General features: G+C 36.3%; 1 non-coding gene across 1 annotated transcript; it reads left to right on the top strand.

The window, feature by feature from the left end:
- The first annotated feature begins 220 nt into the window (after window positions 1–220).
- Window positions 221–327, top strand: LOC113601718 (U6 spliceosomal RNA). The gene has a single exon (XR_003422992.2). It is a non-coding gene; the product is annotated as a U6 spliceosomal RNA (small nuclear RNA).
- The last annotated feature ends 7634 nt before the right edge of the window (window positions 328–7961 follow it).

Here is a 7961-nt window from a genome sequence, read left to right as displayed (position 1 = left end):
TGTTGAAGATGCTGTGAAGATTGTGGAAACAACAACCAAGGATTTAGAACTTAGTTGATAAAACAGCAGCAGGGTTTGAGAGAACTCTAATTTTGAAAGAAGTTCTGTGAGTAAAATGCAACCAGGCAGCATTGCATGTTATGGAGAAATCGTTGGAGAGGAAGGGTCAACCAAGTGGCAAACTTCATTATTGTATTATTTTAAGAAATTGCCACAGCCAGTGCTTGCTCTGGCAGCACATATACTAAAATTGGAAAGATACAGAGAAGATTAGCATGGCCCCTGCGTAAGGACGACATGCACATTTGTGAAGCGTTCCATATTTTTAAGTAGTTTTTGAAAATTAAAAAAAAAAAAGAAATTGCCACAGCCACCCCATCCTTCAGCAACCTGAACAGTCAGCAGTCAGCAGTCACCAACATGGAGGAAAGACCCTCCACCAGCAAAAAGATTAAAACTCACTGAAAGCTCAGATGATGGTTAGCATTTTTTAGCAAGAAAGTATTTCTTATGTACTTAATTTTTTAAGAAATTATTTATAAATTAAGGTAGGTACATTGTTTTTTTAAACATAATGCTATTGCATACTTAGTAGACTACAGTGTAGTATAAACCTAACTTTTACTGAAAAACCAAAATATTCATTTGACTCACTTTGTTGTGATATTTGCTTTATTGCAGTGGTCTGGAACTGAACCTACATTATCTCTGAGGTATGCCATAAAGTCTTTTCCAAGCATGAAAAAATAACCTAAAGGCATTTTTAAAAGAGTGATTTTCACTACATAAAAATCTAAAACACATCATAAACAAAGTCAAAGACCAACGACAATAGGAAAAATATTTAAATCACATATGGAAAATAAAGGGCTGATATTTATAATATCCAAAGAAATTTTACAAGTCTATAAAAAGATAACAGAAGTTTAAAGAGACATGAATTGTGTATTTATAAGAGAAAAATTACGAATGCAAATAAAAATACACTTCAATAATTAAAGAAATGTAAATGAAAGCATTTTTTTTTGGCCTATTTGATTGGAAAATGTATTTTTTTTAATTGACAAAATGTCCAGTAAGTTTTGTTGTAAATGGAGTATAAATTAGTGTATAATTTTAGAAATAAATTGGCAACATTTATTTAAAATGGGAATGTGGGGGGCGCCTGGGTGGCGCAGTCGGTTAAGCGTCCGACTTCAGCCAGGTCACGATCTCGCGGTCCGTGAGTTCCAGCCCCGCGTCGGGCTCTGGGCTGATGGCTCAGAGCCTGGAGCCTGTTTCCGATTCTGTCTCCCTCTCTCTCTGCCCCTCCCCCGTTCATGCTCTGTCTCTCTCTGTCCCAAAAATAAATAAAAACGTTGAAAAAAAAATAAAAAAATAAATAAAAAAAATGGGAATGTGGCTTCTTTGTGATTTGGAAATTGTATGTTTATAAAATTACAGGTTTACTCCAATAACTGCAAAGGTGTATGTACAAGGTCATTCACTGCAGCACTGTTAATTAAATGAAACACTGGCAACAATCAATAAGGTTAAATAGATTATAGTACATGCATATGATAGGATAGAGTAACAATGCTCTGAACTGATGAGATCTGCAATGGGTAGTTGCTTAATTGAAAACTTTAAAATGGGGAATCATAAAAAATGAGTCATATTTACTTTCAACATAAAATTTTCACCTAAACTCTCTAAATGTAAAATCATTCATCAGTCCTTTTTTAAAAAAAATATTTATTTTTTAATTTACATCCAAGTTAGTCAGCATATAGTGCAATAATGATTTCAAGAGTAGATTCCAGTGATTCATCCCCTATGTATAACACCCAGTGCTCATCTCAACAAAGTGTTTTCCTTAATGCCCTTTACCCATTTAGCCCATCCCTCCCACCCTCTTTTTGATTGCCAAGTAATACTCCATTGTATATATATACCACATCTTCTTTATCCGTTCATCAACCTTTGGGCTCTTACCATACTTTGGCTATTGTCAATAGCACTGCTATAAATATTGGGGTGCATGTGCCCCTTCGAAACAGCACACCTGTATCCCTTGGATAAATACCTAGTAGTGCAATTGCTGGGTCGTAGGGTAGTTCTATTTTTAATTTTTTGAGGAACCTCCATACAGTTTTCTAGAGCAGATGCACCAGTTTGATTCCCATTAGCAGTGCAAAAGAGATCCTCTTTCTTTGCATCCTCGCCAACATCTGTTGTTGCCTGAGTTGTTAATGTTACCCATTCTGACAGATGTGAGGCGGTATCTCATGGAGGTTTTGATTTACATTTCCCTGATGATGAGTGGTGCTGAGCATTTTTTCATGTGTCTGTTAGCCATCTGGATGTCTTTTTTGGAAAAGTGTCTATTCATGTCTTTTGCCCATTTCTTCACTGGATTATTTGTTTTTCCGGGTGTTGAGTTTGATAAGTTCTTCATAGATTTTGGATACTAGCCCTTTATCTGATATGCCATTTGCAAATATCTTCTCCCATTCTGTTGGTTGCGTCTTAGTTTTGCTGATTGTTTCCTTTGCTGTGCAGAAGATTTTTATCTTGATGAGGGCCCAATAGTTCATTTTTGCTTTTGTTTCCCTTGCCTCCGGAGACTATTGAGTAGGAAGTATTGATCAATCTTTTGATGTTAAGAGAAGGTCTTTTCTTTGAGTAAGGGTTTGCTGACTAGAGTTCCACTCACCTTTCCTGCATAAGACCTATGATGTCTCTGCTAATCTTCCCAATCTTGTGTCCTACCTTTTTCCACCTTGCTCACATTGGCCTCCTCTAAGTTGCTCCAGTTGCTAAATTCCCACTAAATGGTCTCTGCAGTAGTTATTTTCTCCTTTCCTTTTTCTGCCTCTTTGCACGATTGTCTCTTTCCCATGCTTTAAATGTCATTCTAAATGTCTTTTTAGAGTTACCTTCTTTGATGACCTCAGTGTATCACTAGGGATAATTTTTCTTGCAGTAATTCTAGGTTAATTGACTTATATTATAAAAATGTAATTTATTGTCTCATCTATCTATCTATCTATCTATCTATCTATCTATCTATCTATCTATCTACCAGTCATAGATCTGGCCTAAGAATACACCATAGCCATAGTTTAAACTAAATGACCAAGATTTGTCTTCTATTTTTCACCCTACTTCCTTAGTGTTGGCTTGATTCTTCTCTTCTTTCCAATGGCTGTCAACAACTCATGTAACATCTGGGTACTAAGATAAACACAACTTGACTCTGATGGTCCTTATATGGGTCTTGTGCTCGTTTATCTTAGGCCATTTTTCCAAAAGCAGAGTCTGATGCATGTGTAAGTGCTCTATAAGAAATACCTATAAAGTGTCAAGTAACTTCTGACCACATAAGAAACTAGCAACCACTAATAAAGGAAATTCACAAATATGTGGAAATTAAAGAGCATACTCCTGAACAACCAGTGTATCAAAGAAGCCATCAAATGGGAAATAAAAAAATCTTGAAATAAAGGAAAATGGAACTACAACATACCAAAACTTGAGGGAAGCAGTAAAAGCATTTCTAAGAGGTAAGTTTATAGTGATAAACACCAAATTAAGAAAAAAGAAAGATCTTAAATAACTTCAGGGAACTAGGGGGAAAAAAAACCAAACTAAGCCTTAAGTTAGCAGCAGAAATAACAAAGATCCGATTAGAAACAAATGAAATAGAGACTAGAAAACAATACAAAAGAAAAAAACAACAGAAAACAATAGAAAAGAACAAAACTAAGAGTTGTTTTTCTTGAAAAGAGGAACAAAGTTGACAAATTTTTAGCTAGACTAAACAAAAAAGAGAGAGAAGACTTAAATCAGAAAAAAAAAGCAGAAACATTACAGTTTTTGCTACAGAAATGCAAAGGATTGTTAGAGATTACTGCAAGCATTATACACCAACAAAGCCATAAGATAACCTAGAGGAAATGGATACATTCCTAGAAATAGACAACCTATTAAGACTGAATCATGAAGAAGTAGAAAATCTGAACAGATTAGTAATGAGTAAGGAGAGTGAATCAGTAATCAAAAATCTCCCAACGAAGAAAAACTCAAGACCACAGGGGCTTACTGGTGAATTCTATCAAACATTAAAGAAAAAAATTAATACCAGTCTTTTTCAAACTTCTCCAAAAAAAAAACTGAAGAGAAGGGAATATTTCCAAACATTTCACAAGCCAGCTTTACTCGGATAGACAGACAAAGACATGACAAGAAAACTATAGGCCAATATCCCTGATTAGCATAGATGTAAAAATCCTCATCAAAATACTAGCAAACCAAATCAACAGCACATTAAAAGAATCATATGCCATGATAAGTAGGATTTATCTCTGGGATGCAAGGATGGTTCAACATATGCAAATCAGTAAATGTGATATTAACATAAAGGATAAAAATGATATGATCATCTCAATAGATGGAGGAAAAGCATTTGACAAAATTGAGCATCCTTCCATGATAAAAGCTGTCAATGTATTAGGTGTAAGGTAATGTATCTAAACATAATAAAGGCCATATATGACAAGCCAACAGCTAATGTATTCAACAGTGAAAAGCTGGAAGCTTTTTTTCTAAAATCAGAAACAAGACAAGGATGCCCACTCTTGCCACTTGTATTTAAAATAGTATTCAAAGTCCTAGTCAGAGCAGTTAGGAAAAAAAAGAAAAAGAAAGAAAGAGCATCCAATCAGAAAGGAAGAAGTAAAATTGTCACTGTTTGCAGGTGACATAATCTTGTATATAGAAGACTCTAGAGACTCCATCAAAAAACTGTTAAAACTAATAAATTCAGTAAAGCTGCAAGATATAAAAACATAGAAAAATCAGTTACATTCTATACAGCAACCATAAACTATCTTAAAAAGACATTAAGAAGACAATCCCATTTATAATAACATCAAAAAGAATAACATACTTAGGAATAAGTTTAACCAAGAAGGTGAAGGATCTGTACACTGAAAACTATAAAACACTGATGAAAGAAATCAAAGAAGACACAATCAACGGGAAGTTATCCCATTTTCATGCATTGCAAGTATCAATTTTGTTAAAATGTTCATGCAACCCAAGTGGTCTACAGATTCAATGTATTTCCTCTCAAAATTTTAATGGCATTTTTTCACAAAAATATGAGAAACAATCATAAAATTTATATGAAGCCATAAAAAAAAATCCAAATAGTTAAAGCAATCTTGGGCCAGAAAAACAAAGCTAGAGGCATCATACTACCTGAGTTCAAATTACGTTACAAATTATAGTTATCAAAACAGCATGGTATGGGGCATCTGGGTGGCTTAGTTAAGTGTCTGACTTGGGCTCAAGTCATGATCTTATGGCTTGTGAGTTAGAGCCTCGTGTCAGGCTCTGTGCTGACAGCGCTGAGCCTGGTGCCTGCTTCAGATTCTGTGTCTCTGTCTCTATCTGCCCCTCCCCTGCTTGTATGTTCTCTCTCTCTCTCTCTCTCTCTCTAAAAAATAAGTAAACACTAAAAACAATTTAAAAAAATTAAAAAGATTCCATCATCGTACAGGCATAAAAACAGATACATAGATTAACTGAAGAGAATCAAGAGCCCAGAAATAAACCCACTCATACACAGTCAACTAATCTTCAACAAAGGTGCTAAGAATACACAATAGGGAGAGGATAGTCTCTGCAGTTAATTGTGTCAGGAAGACTGAATACACACGTGCAAAAGAATGAAACGACCATTTTCTAACACCATACACAAACATTAATTCAAATGGATTAAAAACATCAATGTGAGATCTAGAAGTATAAAACTCCTAGAAGAGAACATGGGAGGAAACCCCTTAGCATTTATTTTGGCAATGATTTTTTTTTCGATTTGACACCAAAAGCACAGGCAACTAAAGCAAAAATAAACAAGTGGGACTACATCAAACTAAAAAGTTTCTGCACAGCAAGGGAAACAATCAATGAAATGAAAAGGCAACTTACAGAATTGGGGGAAATATTTGCAAATCATGGATCTGCTAAGAGGTTAATATCCAAAATGTGTAAGGAATTCAAACAACTCAGCAGGAAACAACAACAACAACAACAACAACAACAACAAAACAAATAACCTGACTAAAAACTGGTCAAAGGGCCTGAACAGGCATTTTTCCAAAAGACATACAAATGGCCAACAGGTACATGAAAAGAAGCTCAACATCACTAATCATCATGGAAATACAAATCAAAACCACAATGAGATATCATGTTGCACCTATTAGGATGGCTATTATAAAAGTAAAAAGATAACAAGTGGTGTTGAGCATGTGGAGAAAAGAGAACACTTAAACATAGTTGGTGAGAGTGTAAATTTATACCATCATTATGGAAAACTGTACAGAGTTTCCTCAAAAAATTAAAAGAAGAACTACCATATAAGCCAGCAATCCTAATTCTGTGTATATATCCAAAGGGAATGAAATCACTATCTTGAAAAGGTATCTGCACTCCCACGTTCATTGCAGTGTCATTCAGGTAGCCAACGTATGGAAACAGTCTACATATCTGTCAGTGGATGAATGCATAAAGAAGATGTAGACTATTATTCAGTCTTAAAAAAGAAGGACATCTGGGGGCACCTGGCTGGCTCAGTCAATGGAGCATGTGGCTCTTGATCTCATGTAAAGATGAGCTCTTGATATAGATGTAAATATTACTTTAAAACAAAGTAAAATCTTTAAAATAAAAATTACATTTTAAAAAAAGGACATCTTGCCATTTGCGACAACATAGATGATTTTGGAGGATGTCCTACTGAATGAAATAAACCAGACAAAGACAAATACTGCATGATCTCACTTAGATGTAGAATCTAAGTAAGTCAGACTCAGAGAGACAGGGAGTAGAGTGCTGGTTATCTGGGGCTGGAGGGTGGGAGAGGTGGGGAAATGCTGGTCAGAATACAAACTTTGTTATAAGGTGATTAAGTTTTGGAGACCTAATGTGCAGTATGATGACTATTAAAGTCCTTCCTTCCTCACATATTTGTGAGGGAGAGAGTGGAACAGGATAAGGAAGGGAAAGATACTGAAGAATTAAGAATCTCAGGTCAATTCTAGCCTTGGCATGATGCACAGAGGGACCATAAACCACAATGCAAGGATAATGTAGCTTTTTTTTTTTTTTTTAGTGTTTCTTTATTTTTGAGAGAGAGCGACAGAGTATCAAAGGGGGTGGGGTGCAGGCAGAGAGAGAGGGAGACACAGAACCTGAAGCTCCAGGCCCTGAACTGTTAGCACAGAGCCCTGTGTGGGGCTCAGACCCATGAACCATGAGATCATGACCTGAGCTGAAGTCGATCACTTAACCCACTGAGCCATCCAGGCACCCCAAGGGTAATGTAGCTTTTTGTGTCTATGTATCAGTCAGTTGTTGGCTGAGGACTGCTCCCAGGTTGGGCAGATCCCATCAGCCAGGGCAATGAAATCTCTGGAGACAAAGGGCAGGTGTGTGCCTTCAGCAGTCAATACAGCACCTGGGGGATATGTGTGCTGCCTGGCAAAGGACATCTGAACTGGGCACCACAGCATCTATCACACCATTGGGGCCAGGAAGATTGCTGTGCTAATTGGTTTAAGCCAGTTAGAGTCCACTTATGAGCTATGGAAGGGGTCAATCCCATCCACCCAACGTTGCTGAAAAATTCATGATAAGTGTAAGCATGGAAAATGGGAAGAATGGATGGTGATCAGGTATCCAAGATATGTTCATATACTTCCTACTCTTAATTAGTTGTTGTCGTATAACCCTGTTTATTTCCTTCAGAGCACTATCCATAGACTATAATTCTCTTACTGATTGCTTGATTGCCTGTCTGACTCCTAGAATGTAAGTTCCAGGAGGATAGGAACCTCAGCTGTTTTTTGTTTTGTTGTTGTTGTTGTTGTTTTGGTTCACTGTTGTAGCCTAAAAATCTATTGGCATGTCTA

Source organism: Acinonyx jubatus, chromosome B3 (genome assembly GCF_027475565.1).
Source record: "Acinonyx jubatus isolate Ajub_Pintada_27869175 chromosome B3, VMU_Ajub_asm_v1.0, whole genome shotgun sequence".
NCBI classification, from domain to species: domain Eukaryota; kingdom Metazoa; phylum Chordata; class Mammalia; order Carnivora; family Felidae; genus Acinonyx; species Acinonyx jubatus.
This window is presented reverse-complemented; position numbering and strand designations above follow the sequence as displayed.